This window comes from Diceros bicornis, chromosome 2 (genome assembly GCF_020826845.1).
Source record: "Diceros bicornis minor isolate mBicDic1 chromosome 2, mDicBic1.mat.cur, whole genome shotgun sequence".
NCBI lineage: Eukaryota > Metazoa > Chordata > Mammalia > Perissodactyla > Rhinocerotidae > Diceros > Diceros bicornis.
Genome location: NC_080741.1, coordinates 88,337,331 through 88,356,896, shown reverse-complemented (window position 1 = coordinate 88,356,896; position 19,566 = coordinate 88,337,331). Strand labels below are relative to the sequence as shown.

Sequence of the window (19,566 nt, the reverse complement as noted above, 5' to 3'; positions counted from 1 at the left end):
TGGTTCCAACATTCTCTGTCTTGGTTCCTTTTTCAGGGGGGCTCTTCCTATGTGTTGACAAAGATAGCCACTGGCAACTCTGGCTCCATGTCTCTAGCCTTTAGTGATCCTGGGGGAGAGAGCACCTCTTTCTTAGAAGTTCCAGGAAAAGTCCCAGGACTGACTCGCATTGAACCCACTGGGAGAACCAAGTGGCGTGAGTAGCAAAGGGTGGATTTGGGTGGGAAATATGGAAAGGCAGTGCTGAAATGAAAGGCCCTGGAGCTCAGGGGTGTCCTCCAAGGGCAGTCAGTCAGCAGGGTGGGGGCTTTGGTTAGGGAGCGCTCAGAGAAAGGGATGAAGCTCAGCGTGAATTGTTGGGCAGGAAGGAGCAGTGTCCACGTGCCTGGGTCCCCTGTAGCAGCCTTCCCAACCCTCTCTGAACCTCAGAGCCGTCTGAGAGATGGTCAGAAAGCCAACCCCAGGCCCCAGCCTCAGATTCTGACTTGGACAACTAGGGAGAGCCCAGGTGGCATCTGGGCTTGGGTTTCTGGTTTAGGATAAAATAGACAGAATCTGAGGGATGACGTTCAGCTGGTCAGGAGCACTGTTACCAAACCAGGTTCATTTTTGCCCATCACGCAGAAAGCCAAACACCAAGGCAACGAGATTGCAGCAGAGAGAGGGTTTTAATCATGAGGCAGTGTGGGGAATCAGAATTGGCCACCTCAAACTGTATCTCTTTGCCTTGATTTTTTTTTTGAGGGAGATTGGCCCTGAGCTAACATCTGTTGCCAATCTTCCTATTTTTCTTTTTTCTCCCCAAAGCCCCAGTACATAGTTGTGTATCATATTTGTAGAGTTGTAGCTCTTCTATGTGGGATGCTGCCTCAGCATGGATGATGAGCAGCAAGTACGTCCATGCCCAGGATCCGAACTGGCCAACAGCGGACTGCCAAAGCAGAATGCGCAAGCTTAACTACTATGCCACCAAGCTGGTCCCTGCCTTGAATATTTTTAAGAACAAAAGACTGAAAGAAACTTTAGCCTTCCCACTAACTGCTTAAAAGAATTTAAGATAGAAGGGCTATCCCCAGGACAGGCCATCACCATATTCTAGGTATGGATAGATTGGGAGGGTCCTTGCTAAGCCCATTCTTATCAAAGCTCTGAAAACCAAGTAAAAGTAGAAGTTACCCTTTGTAAGAGACATCACATTCATAAGGGAAATCTCCATTTGTAAAGATATCTCCCTCTCTGTACCAGGAAGAAGAGGGGATTACCTTATTTCTAGAAACTCATCAATACAGAAAGCAGAGGCAAGGACTTAAATTTTCCTATTAACCTTACTCTTGTTTACTGTGCTTTTCTAGTAATTTTCCATAGCTGACTCCCCCCCACCCCCAACATCCTCCTTTGTCTTTAGCTGAAGATAGTATTTAAGATGAGAACTTCTGCCATTTTGGTGAGTTACCCAGCTTTTCCTGGGCCTTTTCCATGTATACATGTTATTAAACTTTGTTTGGTTTTCTCCTGCTATCCTGCCTTTTCAATTATTTGGCTAGCCATCAGAACCTTAAGGGAAAGGGTGGTGGTGGCAGGGGGCAGATTCTCCCTCTTCCCCTACAGCAGCCAAGTGAGGAAATGGGAGAATGAGTCTCAAATCCACCTCCCTGAAAATACGGACTTAGGGATATTTATGGGGTAGGAGGCAAGGTGGTCTGAAATGTGGAGAGAGATGAGGGGAGGTGAGGAGAGGTGACGTAATTGATGATCTGCGCAGTGTAGTCAGACTTCATGCCTCTTCATAGGATGCATGTTCACAAAATGGCAGCATTAGCATGACCTGACGGTGGAGTTTTTAGCCTCTTGACGTCAAAAGGTCGCTTATCGGACGTCTGCAATGGGCCCAGTCAATGGGTTGTGGTCTCAACCAGCCTGAAGTGGACAAGGGGTTCTAATCCCTGAAAAGCAGCTCAAACACCCATTACCATGGTGACCCAGGCTCCAGGGAGATGTCATCTACAGGAACCCAGTGGGAGTCAGATAGCATATTGCCTGAACAGCACAGTGAACAATGGGCTGGGGAACAACTAAAACCTATAACCAGTAATTGCGAAAAGGAAAAACAACTTCCGTTACTAGCTACCTAATTATCAGTGGCCAACTGCTTGCCGGTTTCAGCGCCACTGCCGGAATCCTGGGTAGGCCCAGGTCTCTCATGGCCTCCGGCTGCTGGTGGCCTATTGACTGGCCCTGCAGGCAATGTGGGACACGGCCTGGGCTGGCACAATAGCCCTGCAGCAGGGCACTGGGCACACTGCCCCCAGTCAAAACTGCAAGAGATGCAGCTGCTGGTGATCAGCAAGTGGCCGGGACATGGGCTGGCAGGATGGGTAGAGCTGTCAGGCCTGGCCCACCATAGTCCCTCCTGTCTCCACTCTAGGCCTCCTGCCTGCTTCCTGGATGCCCAGTGCCCCAGAACCAACACATCAGCAGCCAAGTCTAGCATCGCCATTTCCTCCTTTGCTCTAATGACAGTGCCTCCTGCAGCCATCAGTCACAGGTCTCCACGCTCAGGTCAGGGCCCCATCTGAACTTCTGCCTAGAGAGCAATGCTGTGCCGAGGGGCGCATCTGTGACTGTCTCCCCTACTGGCTGGGAGGGTTGGGTGGGGCAGGCACTTTTGCTGGTTTTGCCCACTGCCCTGCCCTCTGGGCCCAGCACATGACAGGGCAGGTAAGACTCACACTGGCACCCACCCCTGCAGCTCCCTGAGGCAGGGAGCAGTGAGGAGCCCCCAGCAGGGTATGAAGAGACTTGAAGAGCAAGTGGAGTGGCCACTTGCCCTGTGTGGGAAGGGTCTGCAGGGTGGTAGGTGGTCTAGGGGTCTGCCCCGTGACCCCACCAGGGATGTGCCAGGAAAGGAGAGTAGCCAGCAGGCCCGGGTCATGGGTACCAGCAGGCTAGGGGCTCTTCTCCAGCAGTGCTCCCTCACCTCCCCTCTCCTCCCCTCTCCTCCCCGTACAGTCTCTTACACAGGGATCAAAAGAGAGCCCCTGTGTCTCTCACCCAACCCCAGCCCAGGCTTGCCCAGCTTGGCACCATGTACATACCCACTGTTCTAGAACATCCTCTGGCTTCCCACTGCCCCAGGGACCTCCTTCTTCTGCTAAATTGTCCTTTCATGGAACATCTGTCAGAATAGTCCTCAGCTTAGTGCCCAGATAGATTAACTATTCCATATGCTGGACAACAGAGTGCCCCAGGGCTGAGGGTGATTCTTCCCAATTTGCCCAGTAACACTCCGGGTCCCGTCTGCACTCCCGATTAACCAACACTCTGAGAGACCACACCTCACGTCCAGCCACTAAGGCCAAGCTCACCCCTACAAGACCCTGTGGCTGGGCTCTGCCTGCTTCATCTGGTGTTTTAAAAAAACACTAAATTAGTTACAGGAGTAAAAAATCAGGAAATTTCAGATAAAAATGCAGCCCAGATTTCACATTTCCCTTAAAAGCATCTGACGATTCGGCAGTAGCGCACCTGGCCGCCATGGCGTCGGCGCTCAGGTGGGTCAGCTGCCGGTGGTGGTGGTGGCGGTGGCGACTTCCCTGCAGGAAACACGGTCTCCGCCTCCTGCCCCCACCCCACCTGCTCAGGGCCACAGCAGTCCCTGCCTCTCCGCCACCTCCACCTCCCTACCCCCCGGGCGGCTGCGTGGGCAGGGAGGGGACAGGAGTTGTAGGCACCTGCCCCTGCCTCAGAGAAGATACCACTCTGAATGAATGAAGATTGAGCTTTTTACAGATACATTTAGTAAAACACGTATGTGGGGTAGTGATATCGTTTGAATCACAAAGGATTTCACATTATGAGCTCTCCAGTTATTGCACATTCTCGCTATTTGGGGAAAGTTCATGCTAGAAAACTGAAGGAATTAGTGGGTGAACATGATAAGATTTCTCCACCAAGTTCTCAGCCTGAGAAGGAGTATCCCTTGTTGTCAACCTAATGAAGCATTCAGAGAAGACATATGACTCTTTTCAAGATGAACTTGAAGATTATATCAAAGTGCAGAAAGCCAGAGGCTTAGAATCAAAGGTTGGCTTCCGAAAGATGAGAGAGGACTATTTGGAAACCTGTGGGTACAAAGCAGAGGTTGATTTCAGACCCAGGTATAGAATGTTTGATCAAAGACTCCCGTCTGAAACTGTCCAGACCTCCCCAAGATCATGCACTATTTCACAAACGGTGGAAAACTGATGACCGCAGTGGCTACCAGCTCATGACAGCAGGTGGAGACTAGACTCTCTGAGCTACTGTCAATTCACCAGGGACTGTTTCTCAGAAAAACCAGTACCCCTGAACCTTAGCCAGCAAGAGGATAATTGTAGCTCATACAGTGTAGAAACTGGTTACAAACACTTCTCAGAAAACAGTACCAATGCCCCCTGAGCCAGCCATAAACAGATGCATCAGAAAAGAAAAAGGCACCCAGAGGAAGGCAGAGGAAAACCAAAGGAGGAGCTGCCCAGGCATAAGAGGGAGAAAAGTTGCGAGGAAATAGATTCAGACAAACACAAGAGCATCCAAAGAAACAAAAGAGAGGTGGAACCAGTCAGGGTCAGTACAGAAAGCTTCAGAATCCAAAGGAGGAAAAAAGCTCTGAGACGCAGCCTCTAAGAAAGAGGAATGGAAGCATAGAAAAGAGGAAAAGGAACAGGGCAAAGAACAGGAGGAAATGCTTTGGGACCAGTCTACACTTGGATTTTGAAGCTCTTGAGTTGGCTCTCCTGAGGTTAAGCTGAAAACATAGTTGAGGACCTTGGTTTTAGGATGTTCATGTTCATAACACTTCATGTATGAACAGCTTATCTACCTTCTAACAAAGGCCAAGTGAACAGAAAGTATTTAGTATGCTTACTCTCCAACATGGAAATTATTTTTCCTCATTTTCTAAAAGCATTATTACATTTTCCTTATATATAATGTAATTTCTCTTAATGCAAGTAGCTCTGCTTTTATTCATCAAATTGCTATGATGGTGGAAGTATTTTTTTCTCAGGAGGTCATTTATTTTAAATTGGAGGATTAATAGGCTTTGCAGAATCTATTTCTTGATTGGGTTTGTTTTAGTTTTGGGTGGGGTATTTTCGTATTCGTTAGTGTTCTCTATGAGGCAATTTAGATTGATTTTATTTCCTGTTAGATCTAACTTGCACTGTATTTTCTATATTGGAAAGTGGAAAATGAAATACATTATAATAATAATAATAATTAATAATAATAAATGTTACATATAGTTTTAAAAGTTTCAAAGGGTGTTTATACAAAATCAGTCTATAGTCTGCAAATGTTTATAATAAATTGTTCTAATTTTGGCAAAATAAAAAAAAACATCTCAAGATTCGACCTGGGTGGGTGGCAGAAGGGACGAGCCTGAGCATTCACCCCCTCTGTGGGCCGGACTCCTGGCACCTGGTCAGCGAGGGAGGAAGTGCCACGAGTGTGGGGCAGAGGGGAGGTTCTTTAGCCCTGGGGGAGCCTGGCCAAGACTAGGGGAGAGAAGAAATCAGTGGAGGTAGTGGACACAGGTGGGCAGGGCAATGTGGCCAGGCCATGGAGGGGAGGACACAGAAGACACAGCTCCAAGTCCATGCCAGCCCTGGTGGACTCTTTGGCCTGGCAGTGGAGGGAGCACTTTTGCCAAGAGGGAGGCTGCTTGTGGACCTGTGGACCAGGGCTTGGGAAGGCTAATTCTGGGCTTTGGGAGTTGGCAAGGGACCAAGTGGTTTTGTCCCAGTGGCCTCATTATACAGATGAGGAGACTGAGGCTTGTGGTTGGGCAGGGGGGTAGTGGCTTTGTCCAGTTAGCCAGGACTCTAGGGCCAGATCCTGCCAGCCTTCAGGGATGCCTCTCAAACCCCACACTGACAGCTAGCTCCCCTGCCACTCCTCTAAGGAAACTATAGGTGGGGAAGGCCTCAAGTAGCCAATGAAAAATGACAAACTATGAAAAAAGGAGCATCTGGAAGTGGCCAGGCCTCACAGACACGCCTTCCCCAGGGCCGGGCCTGTCTGGAGGAGGCTCAGGCAGGCACATGGTGCCTGTGGGTGCAGAGTCGGGGGGCCCTCTCTCTCCAGGGGAGCTCATCCAGGCTTGGGGCTTCAACGCTTCCCACACTGATGACACCCCTGACTTCTGTCTCTCTCCAGACCAGCACCCCCAGCACCCAGCAGCCCGCCGTCATCTCCACTGGGGTGTCTAAAACACATCCCTGCTGTGTCGGGGCTGAAACACAACTCCCGATTTTCTCTTGCAAACCTGCTTCTCCCCAAACTCGCGCAGACACTTCTAGGCTGAAAGCACAGACACCCCTCTGATTTCTTTTTTCCTCTACCCCTCATCCAACCCATCAGTTCCTGTCAGGTCTACACCCCCAAGTGGGTCCCACATCGATCCACTTCTCCCCAAGCCGCCGTGCTCTCCACTCTTCCCCTCTGGTCTCTCCTGGCCTCCACACAGCAGCAGAGGGAGTGTCTAACACAGAAGTCTGATCCCTGCATCCTGCCTCTGCTAAAAGGCCTCCAGTGGCTTCTCATCAGACTTAGGATTAATCTGTACTCAACCACACTGGCCTTTTTGTTCCTCACACATACCCGGGGTGGGGTGGGGGGCTCCCACCTCAGTGCCTCTGCACTTGCTGTGTGCCTGGCTCCTTTCATTCAGATCTCAACCCCTAAATACCTCCTCGGAGTAGCCCCAGGGCCAGCTGTGCTAAAATGCCTCCCTAGCATCCCTATCACCTTCCCCTGCTTTATTTCTTCCTAGCACTTATGACCGGCTGACCCCGTTTTGCCTCTTCACTCCAGTGCAGGGAGATCTCTAAGAGCAGAGCTGGGTCTGCCGTGCTCCCTGCGGGGCCCCATCCCTGGGGACACCCTGCCTGGCTGATGGCACCTGCTCACTGCTCCCTGCGGCCTGAAGACAACACAGGTTTCCCTGCAGGTGGAACCCTGGCCCCACCCGCCATGGTGCCTGGGAGATGGAGGTGCTCCCCCTTAACCCCCACAGCTAGGCGGGCTTGAGGGGCCATGAGGCTCCCCCCACGCTAGACATCCGGGAATTCCGCTTTATCTGAGTCCCCCCCACGTTTTGCATCCTGTCGGCCATGGAATTTTCCGTGAAGTTCACAACATAAAGGCCTTGAATCATCCCAATATATTAAAGTTATTTGAGAGACTGACACCAAGGAAACATTCCTCCTCACAGAGCACATTAGTGGAGGAGACATGTTTGATTATTCACTCAGCATCAACTGCCAGCTCCTTTGATCTCTGGCTGCCTGGTGGTTTCTCAGAGCCCCCCCCAGGCCCCGGAGCTCACTGCCCGGCTGCAGGGGGGTGAGGGGCCAGAGCCCCTAACAACGTCCCTACGTGGGGTTTCACACTAGACATTTGCACCTTGAAGGCAGCCTTCCCCATAATCTCCGCTGGTGGATTTCCTTTGTCTCCCCTTACCTACTGAAAAGCACTTAATCCCTCCTACATCCTAAATCCCAAATTGGGTCTTGACACCCTCCCGCCCAGCCCAGGCCTAGGCTGGAGCCAACCTCTTAGTTTAAAACATATGGAGGAGACAGACACTTTGGCCCTTGTTAACTGTTACCCTCGGCAGCCTGGCCCAAGCCAGCTGGGCCTTCCTGCGCAGGGGCCCCCATGCGGCAGGGCCTCTGAACCCTGTCCCGGGGATGGTGCCTCCTGCAGCACCTTGGTCTCCCACACCCGGGCTCCTGCCTAGGCCGCCAGAAACCCTCCCAGGTGGATGTGCCTCTGCTGGAGCTGTCGTGCCCATACCCCTCTTACAGATGACTATTCTGAGGCTCTTCTTGAGGAGCGTCACTCTTTTCAGAAATACGTCAGTAGTAGTTTGCCCGGTTTCTTTTTTTTCATCACAGATTTCCTTGTAAGCAGATAATACACCGTGAACATTGTTCTCTATTAATGAAAACCGTTTGGTGTTGGGGTCTATGTTTTCCAACTTTGTAAGGAGCTTGTTGAGGTCTGCAGAAGCCTCTGCTAAACCCTTCACTGTGAATTTTTGGGGGCATTCTTCTTTTCCTTCTCCTGCAGTTTCCTTTCCTCTTGCCTCTTCTTCTGTCATGTGACGTTACACCGGCTACGACGTCATTAGGTGACAGGAATTTTTCAGCTCCGTTATAATCTGATGGGACCACGGTCTTATACGCAGTCCGTCATTGCCTGAAACGTCGTTCTGTGGCGCGTTAACTGTGTTGTCAGTTAGTGTAGTCAGCAGGTCACTAGGCGGCAGGGCCTCACAGCCATCTCTGCTGACAAGGAGACCCACGTTGACAACTAGGAGCTCCTCAAGACCATTGGTGAGGGTAGCTTCTCCAAGGTGAAGGTGGCTTGGCACATCCGGGACAGAGGTGGCTGTGACGGTCGTTAAGAAGAACAAGCAGAGCTCCTCCAGAATCCAGGGGCTACTCCATGAAGTCCACAGCATGAGGCCTTGAATCACCCCAATATTGCAGAGTTATTTGAGAGACTGACACCGAGGAAGCATTATTCCTCGTCATGGAGTACATCAGCGGAGGAGACATGTTTAGTTATTTAGTGGACCACGGCCCCATGACAGAAGAAGAGGCCCGAGGCAAACTCCAGCAGCTAGTATCCGCTCTACAGTACTGCCACCAGAAGGGCATCACCCAGAGGGACCTGAAGCCGAGAACCTGCTTTTCAATGCTGAGCTGAACAAGAAACTTGCAGACTTTGGTCTCAGCAATGAGTTCATTGGCCATAAGGTGAGTACCCACTGCGGTAGCCCCTATGACACTGTCCCAGAAGTCCACCAGGGCCCAAACTAAGACTGCCAAGTGGATGTGTGGAGCGTGGGAGTCGTTCTTTTTTGTTGTTGTTGAGAAAGATTTGCCCTGAGCTAACACCCTTGCCGATCTCCCTCTATTTTGTATGTAGGTCGCTGCCACAGCATGGCTGAGAAGTAGTGTAGGTCCCTACCCGGGGTCTGGACCCGCAAATCTGGGCCGCCGAAGCCGAGTGCACCGAACTTTAACCACTACGCCAGGGGCCGGCCCCTGGGAGTCGTTCTTTATATTACGGTCACTGGGTCCCTGCCTTTCGAGGGAGAGGACTTCTGGAAGCCGCAGCAGTGGATACTAAGAGGGCGATACCACATTCCATACTTCTTACCATTTGAATGCGGAAACCTCTTGGAAGAGATCCAGGATTCTTTAACAAGCAGGAGGTATGGGAATCACAAATGTGGAGGCCTATGACCTTATCCTTGTTTGAGTTGTAGCTGCTGAATCATAGAAAGGGTGTCCCTTTAGAAGTGGCCGCTAAGTTTGGGAGGACAGGTGCTGGTTTTAGCTTTGATTGGTAAAAAGCCGTATGCCTCAAGGACGAATAGCCAGTGTGCCTGTGTGTGTGTGCCCCCATGGTGGGGGAGGGAGAAGGGACAATTAACTGGTTACCTGCCCAGCCCTTGGAATGTGGCCTTGCTCCCTCACCCAGTTAAGGCATACCATCTTGGCTTCCTTTGTGGCAAAACAGGGGCAGTGGGAGTCTCCAATGGTATTCCCTTGGAAATTATGCCAACAGAGTAGCAGGTCCGTTTTTGGGGTGACTTGCCTGTACTGGCCGTCCCTCTTGCTCCCAGTGAAATGATTAGACTTGAGGCTCTGTGGTGTTCGGCATTTTGGTCTTTTGGATTTAAAGGCAGACATACATTTATTTTTTTATTTGTTTTTTATTGTGGTAACATTGGTTTATAACATTGTATAAATTTCAGGTGTACGTCATTATACTTCTACTCCTACATAGATTACATCATGTTCACCACCCAAATACTAATTACAATCCATCACCACACACATGTGCCTAATCACCCCTTTTGCCCTCCTCCCTCCCTCCCAGACATACATTTGAAGCCTGGCTCGTGCACCCTTAATTTGGGAACACTTCTTGGAGTCTGAATCTTCACTCATATAACAAGAATACTCTGGAGTCAGACGACAGTGCACCTGAAAGTCTTGGAGCCCAGGAGGAGCTTGGGAGATGGTGGCTTTCCAGTTGGCCCATTGGTATTTTCCTCTCCTATGAGAGCCACGTGCTTCTAAGGTGCCTTGTGAATTTGGGGAGTTCTGTGCTAAGGTTGGAATGGCTCTGGAAGGTGCACGTGGGAGTAGGAAGTACCTTCAGGCCAGCTACCTTTGAGGACCAGGGCCCGGGAGACCTAGTTTAAATCCTCATACTGCCGCCAGCTGGCTGTGACTTTGAGCCATTGCCTTTGCCCTCTGAGCCTTGGCTCCCTTTCTGCACTCGAAAGGAGGGAATTGGATTTTGTCAGTCTCAAGTGCTCTCCCAGCACCTCAAGAGCCTGCCTGGATCTCCATGTGGGCAGAAGGTTGCTTTGGGCTTTGAGTCAAGTTGCTCTAGCATTTCTCTTGGGAACATAGACTCTTAGTTAGAGCTAGGTTTATTTCTGATCATTGGTCTCTTCCTCCCTTTCTTGAGTGGCTGAGTCCGTCTCTTGTGACTGAAAATGGGCAAGGAGTAGAGGAAGGAATTAGGATACGAGAGGTGAGGGTATCGGTGAGAGTTGCAGAATTCTGCGGCCCTTGAGTGTGTGGCACAAGTGACGTAACATTAGCAGTAACGGGGAACGGACTGCCAGCCACAAGACCAAGCTGCCGGGAGTTTCCTGTGCCAGGACCTCTGAGGCCCCAGGAGAGACAATTCATTTCTTCCTGGGCTGGCTTCTTTCTGCTTTCACAAGCGGCTTCTAAGTATTGCCGCGGGTCAGAAACTGTGGGTTGTAGACAGAGAAACGGCTTTGGGCTTGAGTCCTAGCTATGCTATGTGTAGCCAGCAGGGTGACCTTGGACAGGTCTGCAGGTCTCTCCCCCACTCCCTGCACACCCTCATCCCCCAGGGCTACTCCCCCACCTGTGCTTCCTGTCGCTGGGGGAAGGACTGAGTCAGCGCTGCTGCTTCTGCTGTGAGTACACGTGCACACTGCTGCTTCTTCCAGGTGGCCACAAAGTGGGCGCAGGCCAGGTGCCACAGCAAAAACAAGTCCCTTCATCGAGACCAGTGCCAAGGAGGCCATCAGTGTGGAGCAGGCGTTCCCAACGACTGCACGGAATGCACTTAAACAGGTGGGTCTCTGGCAGCCGTCTGGCTCCCTCTGGTGATTGACCGTCCACCCAGCCCTTGCCTGGCTTCCCTGCGCTTAATCTTCCTTCCTAGCTGACTCTTTTCTTTGTAGCCAGAAAAACCCTGTATGTTTATCTGGGAAAGTAATGACACAGTCTCCTTAAGGCTTCCAGAAATTCCACTTGTTCGTGAACGTCCTAAACGATGCGGGGGCACTGGAGACTGGAGCTGAAGCCACCCTTGCTTGACTGGGCATGTTCTTCTTCTCTTTCATGCTGTTAGGAGATCAGGCCGCTAGGAGGCCCTGGTCAGATTGCTCCTGTTTAAGGAGGGGATAAACTTAAATTCAAATCCCAGCTGCTATCCGTCATTAGATCGAGTTTTTTATCATATCTGAGCTTCGTCCCCTCATCTGTAAAATGAGAATATCTGCTTTGCAGGGTGGTTGTGAAGATCAAATGAGATGGACTTACTTTTGTCATTCTCATAAATGGTTATATTTGATCACCGGGAAGGTTAACCAGAAGCTGTGGGAATTGCGTTGCTTGAATAAAGTTTTCCTACATTTTCTTTCTTGTTTGTGTTGTTTATTCAACTATTCTCAGGAAAAAAAACAGTTACTTCTTGTTGGCATGTGCGAGTTGGAGGCGCTTTTGATTTATCAGCTGTTAGGGCTGGTGAGTTAAGGCAGCTTGTGAGGCATCATCATGTGTCTGTGGTAGTCAGACACAGATTGGGGTGGGGGTGGGGGAGGTCAGAGGTAGGTACACATCAGAAGATGCAGAGAACATTTGAGGGAGCACATGGGGGCTGTAAAGGGCAAGGCAGAGTCTCCTCGTCTGGGAAACTGAGTTTATAGAAGGCGGCGGTTCTCAGCAGGACGGGGCATCGGGACCTGTGGGCAGGGAGATATTTGGAATGGGTCGTTCCAAGGACTGGGGGCTGCACTGAGTGTTCCATAATGAAACGGGACAGTCCTAACCAATGAGGAATTGGCCCACCCCAAATGTCAGGAGAGCCCTCCCTGAGAAACACTGATACAGTGGGAAGGAACTGACTGGGATACAGACTCGAGGCCTTTTTGCGTCCCTCTTCCCCCCTTCCTTTAGCCTACCCTTGTACCTAGATTAATAACCTAGTGTGTTTTTCCTGGTGTGCATATAATTGCATGTGGATCTAAATGTGTATGGGGAGTTGTTTTCCACCAGTTCCTTGTTGACTAGCATCACTGTTGGGGTTTTTCTCTCTGAATATTGCTGTGCCTATAGCCTTATTATAATGCTTTCATTTCTATGAGCTAGCCTCTTAGCAGTAAGATGGTTAGATTGAGAAGTTTGTGTATTTTTAAGAGATGGTGCCAGATGACTTTCCCCAAGGGCAGTACTGCTTCGGTTCCCACCAGCAGTGCGAGTTTTCTTTCTCTTACCTCCCCGCCAGCAAGCAGCAGGATCATGCGTAACTCCACTGACACTCTGCCCGTCTTCCGGTGTTCTCTGCTGCAGCCAGCCAGGACATAGCACTTGCCAGGGCACCTGTCAGTTCTCACGAGCTCTTTGTGAATTGAAATTAACTTCACCTGTACTGCAAGTGATTTTTCCAACTCTGCTGTCTTTTTCTACAGATACTTTGGCCATAGAAAAAAGGTTAATTTTTCAGTCGGGTATTTCAATTTGAATTTCTAGGTTTCCTGTGTCTAAATTGGGTGTTGTCTAATTCAACTGGAATGTATTTCGGCTTATGGCAGGAAATAGGGACTCAGCTTTTTCTTTAAGAGGGATAGCCAGTTGTTTCAAATATTAGTAGTTACTTGTTAGCTTTTTCCCACTGGGTTGACACATTATCTTTGTGGTATTAAATGTTCGCTTATATTGGGATCTATTTCTGGTCTCCCCAAACTGCTCTGGCATCTGCGTGTTTCTTGCCTGGACCATCTTGATTTGACTGCCTTCGTAATATGGTTTGACCTCTGATAAGGCAAGTCTCCCCTGACTAGTCTTTTTTTTTTTTTTTTTTTTAATTTTTATGTATTTTTATTTTTTTCCCCCAAAGCCCCAGTAGATGGTTGTAGTCATAGCTGCACATCCTTCTAGTTGCTGCATGTGGGACACGGCCTCAGCATGGCCAGAGAAGCAGTGTGTCAGTGTGCGCCCGGGATCTGAACCGGGGCTGCCAGCAGCAGAGGGCGCGCACTTAACTGCTAAGCCACGGGGCCGGCCCTCACTAGTCTTGTTTGTATTTTTTTTCTTGGCTATTTTGGTGCATTTTCCATTTACACTAAGAATTTTATTCCAGTTCCACCTTTTTCCGTCCTCACCCTCCCCCAAAATAAACCTTATTGAGATTCTCATTGGAACTGCGTTATAGCTCCTTTACTGGATGCGCCGGGTGCCATGAGAAAATGCCACAGACTGGGTGGCTTAAACAACAGACTGCTGTTTTCTCTCAGTTCTGGAGACCAGAAGTCCATAATTCAGGTGCCAGCAAATTCGGTTTCTGGTGAGGACTCCCCTCCCCGCGTGCAGACTGCTGCCTTGGCCCTGTGTCCTCCGTGGCCTGTCCTCTGAGTGTGCCCGGAGAGAGCGGGGGTGGAGGTGGGGAGAGAGAGCCAGATGGCTCTGATGTCTCTTCTTATCAGGACACACTGATCCTGTCAGATCAGGGGCCCACCCGTATGACCCCATTTGGCCTTAATTACTTTCTTAATCCAAATACAACCACACTGGGGGTTGGGCTTCAACATATGGATTTTGGAGGGATGCAAACATTCAGTCCGTAACATCTATTATTTTAAGTCTTGCGTTATATCCTTTGCCTTTCATGTTAAGTGTGTTCCTAGATGCTGGCGGGAATGTAAAAAGGTGCAGCCACTTTTGAAAACAGGCAGTTCCTCAAAAAGTCAAACAGAGTTATCATAGGACCTAACAATTCCACTCCTAAGTATATACCCAAGAGAATGAAAACATGTCCACACAAAAACTTGTGCACAAATCTTCATACCCGCGTTATTCATAATAGCCAAAAAGTGGAAACAACCCAAACGTCCATCAAATGAAACGTCCAGAATAGGCAAATCTATTAAGACAGGAAGTAGGTAAGTGGGTTGCCAAGGGCTCAGCATGTCAGATGGGGATGGGGAGTGACTGCTAATGGGTGCAGGGTTTCTTTTTAGGATGATGGTAATGTTCTGGAATTAGATAGTGGCGATGGTTGCCCAACTTTGTGAATATACTGAAAACCACTGAATTGTACACTCTACGGTATACCTCAATGAAGCTTTTATTTTTTTCAATATGTATTACTAGAGGTTTTTACTTCTATAGCTACTATGAGTAGAATAATTTTTCCTAGAGAACTGTTCATGAATAGAAACTTTCCTTGCTTTATCTCCAAATCCTAGAACAGTTCCTGGCACACAGGTGCTCACTGTTTCAGAGACAAATTGTTTTTCTCTACCGGGAAGTAGAAAGCTGCTCCTCCCCGGAAGCATGTGAGTTCAGCAGTAAGTCCCACTAAACTGACCCCCGTCCATCTCCTGTGATCTCTCACCACAGATGGTGATAAAATTCACCTGCCATTGGTTTTTAAGCACGTGACACTTGGACACAAAACTCTGCTCAACCTCTGGAAGAAAAAGAAAACAGACCCTAAGTCCAGAAAAATGAGTGACAAAAAGGGAGCTGGAGAAACATTTGGGCCCGAGAGGGCAGCTAGCACTCGTTGCCTCGTGGAAATGCTGCCAGTTGCCAAAAATCCAGGCATCTTCAAGTCTGACTTCTTTTTAAGTGTTGGCATCTATATGAACCGTACAGAAAGTGTCTGTGAGCTGGCTGTGGTCCCCAAGTCACTGGCATACGATCTGCTGGAGAGCATGAGTCAGCTTCTGTCCTGACTGCTCAGGGTCGACTGCTGCTCTCCCTGCTGAATGCGTGTCTTCACTTAGCCTGGAGTTATCACACAACCCGCCTTCCTCTTATGTGGCCTTTGTGGCCTTCGAGGGCTGAGCACCTTCTGCCAGAGCCCTCCCTTCACTGCTGCGTCTGTCCCCCAGCTCCCTACCCACTATGCCCCGGGGGGGCGGGGAGAGTGCCCCGAAGGGCCGGTGCTGAGCATGGGAATTCCCCTGTGCCCTGAGTAACAAACCTTTCTCTCTCTCCCTGCCCAGGGACCGGAGGTGGAGCTGTGCAATGAGTTCCCTGAGCCCATCAAACCGGACGGGAACGACCGGGCCAAGCCCTCGGCAGAAAGCTGCAGCTGCTGAAGGGGCAGTGAGAGCAGAGCACAGAGTCCTTCACAAACCAAGAACGCACTTAGGCCTTCCGACACAAGCCCTCTCTACTCTTCCAAACAAAACATAAAGTCATCGCTCATATCCAGCTGCCAGAAGAAACCCCACCCAACACTCACCCCTCCACACACAACACGCACACACAGACACACAGATCTGACACAAGCAGACAGAAAGACTCCAGCCCAGGCCTGGGATGGCTCCAGTGGGGTTTGCCCTCCCGCCACATCAGTATGGCGGCAGGATGAGCCAGCCATGGAAATCGTTCTGGTGTGGAGTTGGCATTGGAAGCTTTTTCTTTTTGTCCACTGGAGAGAGAGAACTGTTTACCTTTAATCTCTGGCTGGGCAGTGGTTTCTCAGACCCCCAGCCCCCCAGAGATCACCACCTGGCCGCAAGAGGGTGAGGGGCCAGAGCCCCTAACAATGTCCCTACTTGGGGTTTCACACTAGACATTTGCATCTTGAAGGCAGCCTTCCCCATAATCTCCGCTGGTGGATTTCCTTTGTCTCCCCTTACCTACTGAAAAGCACTTAATGCCTCCTACATCCTAAATCCCAAATTGGGTCTTGACACCCTCCCGCCCAGCCCAGGCCTAGGCTGGAGCCAACTTCTCAGTTGAAAACATGTGGAGGAGACAGATGCTTTGGCCCTTGTTAACTGTTACCCTCGGCAGCCTGGCCCGTGGGCAGGGGCCCCCATGCGGCAGGGCCTCTGAACCCCGTCCCGGGGATGGTGCCTCCTGCAGCACCTTGGCCTCCCACACCCGGGCTCCTGCCTAGGCCGCCAGAAACCCTCCCAGGTGGACATGCCTCCCAGATGGTTTCTTGATCCTGCCTGGCTCCTTGGGCCTCAAATCCTGGGGCTTGTGGACTAGAGATGTCAAGCTCTACCACAGAGCTGAGCCTGGAAGGCAATTCTGCCTGGCCTTGCCCAGCTGTGGAAGCCAAGCCCTGAAGGGGCGGCTCCCTCTCAGGGCCAGCACTTCCCAGAGGGGAACAAGGGCAAGGCTGCTGGGTCTGCTCTCTGCATCTGTAAACTGGCATTCGGGCAGGGCAAGGTTCTGAATACTACCCAGGAGACCTGTGCTCCCAAAGTAAAGGAAGCACCCTGAGGAGGCTTTGGGCAGAATGCAGGCACGGTGGGGGCTGGAAGCCAGCCCCTCCTGGGCCGCAAGAGTTGCTGGCTCTCCCTCCTCCTCTCGAGGCTTTTACTACATAACCATTGCCTAAACAACTGAGCTCCTCTGAGCTCCCCTCTCCACTATTCCCACCCAAGGGTCAACCTGGGGTGAGCTCTTCTCCCACACTCACACCGCCGGGCACTGACTCAAGGGTGGGGCCCAGAGAAGTGACTTTCCAGTTTCTGCCGCTCGTTCCCTCGTTCATCCCTTCACTCCTGGTCCAAGCTTTTTGAGTACTGGCCCTAGGCCCTATGCTACACACAGGGTGGAGAGGTGAGCAGAGACCCCAGCTCTGTGCCCCAAGACTCCCAGGGCAAGAGGCTTCTCAGGGAGGCAGAGTCAAGTTTGTGGTGAGACACAAGAGTAGGAGGATAGGAAGTGGAGACCCAGCCCCCTGCCCTTAGCCCCACTGTGTGGCTGGAGCCGCAGGTCCCGGTGGGGGTATGTGTGAGACAGCCCAGCAGGGGCACGTCTGTGAACAGTGCCTGTGCTTTCCCTGATGGGCTGTCACACGCAGTTCTGCATCCTGCTCCTGTTAACTCTGGACATGAAATCCGTCCATCCAGGTGTGACTGGTTCTTTGGAATAGCTGCATAGCGTCCCACAGTCTGGTCGTGTCCCACTTTTTTTAATACAATGAATAACTGATTAAGAAAAACTAACCAGGTTTTAAAGAAATGAAAGAAAAAGACAAAAAGGCCTGGGGAAGGGCAATGTGACTTACAGCAGGATGGGCTGTTACCGAACCAAGTGGGCTCACCTCCTGGTGAGTTAAATAAGACTCTACACCAGTGGAAGTTGTCTCACAAAGTAAAGTGTATTTGCAGCAAATAGGAGGCCATGAGGAATCATTTCCAAAGTCATGACGTCTCCAAACAAAGGGAAGCAGAAACTTTGATTTTGGCTGGGGAATGAATATTCAAAAGGGAGAGGCGGGTATTTGTTTCCACAGGCTCAGTTGGAGAACATGCTTCCACATAGCGAGGCCTAAGCTCCTCCTGCAGAGATCTTTGAGTTAAAAATAAGGCGAAGGGGGCCGGCCCCGTGGCTTAGCAGTTAAGTGCGTGCGCTCCGCTGCTGGCGGCCCGGGTTCGGATCCCGGGCGCACACCGACGCACCGCTTCTCCGGCCATGCTGAGGCCACGTCCCACGTACAGCAACTAGAAGGATGTGCAGCTATGACATACAACTATCTACTAGGGCTTTGGGGAAACAAAAGGAGGAGGATTGGCAATAGATGTTAGCTCAGAGCCGGTCTTCGTCAGCAAAAAGAGGAGGATTAGCATGGATGTTAGCTCAAGGCTGATCTTCCTCACAAAAAAAAAAAATAATAATAAGGCAAAGTTTCCAGCGACCTCCTCTCCTGTGAAGGCTGGACAAAAGTTTCCGTCTGGGGGTGCCCTTGCTGCCCATACTGGTGAAACCAGCAAACAGTTAGCCATTGATGATTAAGTAACGAGGAACTGAAGTTTTCTTTCCTTTCTGCAATTACCAGTTTTAGCTGTTAGCTGTTTACCCATCCATTGTTAACTATGCTGTTCAGGCAATATGCTGACTCCCACCGTAACATCTTCCTGGAGCCTGGTCACTACAGTACTGGATGTTTGAGCTGTTTTTCAGGAATTAGAACCCCTTGTCCACTTCAGGCCGGTTGAGACCACCAACCCATCAACTAGGCCCACACAGATGTCCGATAAGTGACCTTTTGATGTCAAGAGGCTAAAAAAACTCCATCCTTGGGTCATGCCAATGCTGCCATTTTGTGAACATGTGTCCTATGAAGAGGCATGAAGTCTGACTATGCTTGTGCAGATCATCAATTACGTCACCTCTCCTCACCTCCAATCATCTCCACATTTCAGATCACCTTGCCTCCTACCCCCTAAATATCCCTGAGTCCCTATTTTCAGGGAGGTGGATTTGAGACTTGTTCTCCCATTTTCCTCACTTGGCTGCCTTATGATTAAACCTTCTTTCTGCTGCAATCTTGTCGTCTCAGTGTTTGGCTTTCTGGGCAAAGGGCAAAAATGGACCTGGTTCAGTAAAAGAATGTCAAGTCTTTGTGATAATGGAACCAAAAATTCGATTGGTAAACCACTTCAGCCAGCATAGACCTGTTCTTCATCTGACTTCTCCCCCTGGAGCAGTGTTCCCTTTCACCTTTCCAAGTGAATATCCATGCAACACTCAGTTCTTACAAAGTGGAGTTAGCAGATGTAAGATGAATGGAATGCAAGCCTTTTCTCAAAATCTTAACAACAGCAATATCAGTCTCCAGCTAAAAAAGAGAGACTCAAATACAGCAGAGATTTCCAGTTGAAGCTCTCAAGTGTTTCCATCTGCAGAAAAAAAAAACAGATTTTCTGCCTGATCATCCCACTGTGCTTCAAAAACCAGAAAACAACCAAAGTTCTAAGTAGCATTTTAAGAACAGATGAATTTGAAGATAAAGAATTATTCATTTTATATTTTGGACATCTACAAATGAAGTGGATCTAGTAACAATAACTGTAACGAACTGTGACAATTCAATTTATTTTTAATTTTGATGGTTGGATATTTGGTTTCTCCTAAAATGAGAGATATTTTAAACTATAAAGAATTTGCTAATCAGTTTCAGCTTTGCAGGCAGTTTCCTGCATAAATTGGGAAGTAACACTGGAAAGTAAGAATTTGGTTACTGAAGTGGGAATCAGTGTATTTAAAATTTGCATGCCACTTGCAATTTTTTGTTTTTCATCACTTGTAATAATAGAAATGTAAGCTGTAAAGATTCTCAAATGTAAAGTATTTGCTACAATGTGAAAAAAAAAAGTTAGCATTTGCCCAGACCAGGGCAGGTCCTATGGAAGTACTTAAATACTGTCCCCTCTCCTCCCACTCCTCTCTCCCTCTCCTCCTCCCCCCTTTTCTCCCC

At 49.7% G+C, this 19,566-nt stretch overlaps 2 pseudogenes; both read left to right on the top strand.

Moving 5' to 3' along the window:
* Positions 1-3,993: 3,993 nt before the first annotated feature.
* LOC131411269 (lysine-rich coiled-coil protein 1-like) lies at positions 3,994-4,756 on the top strand (annotated as a pseudogene).
* An 11,603-nt stretch (positions 4,757-16,359) lies between these two features.
* Positions 16,360-19,162, top strand: LOC131411267 (uncharacterized protein C8orf88-like; annotated as a pseudogene).
* The last annotated feature ends 404 nt before the right edge of the window (positions 19,163-19,566 follow it).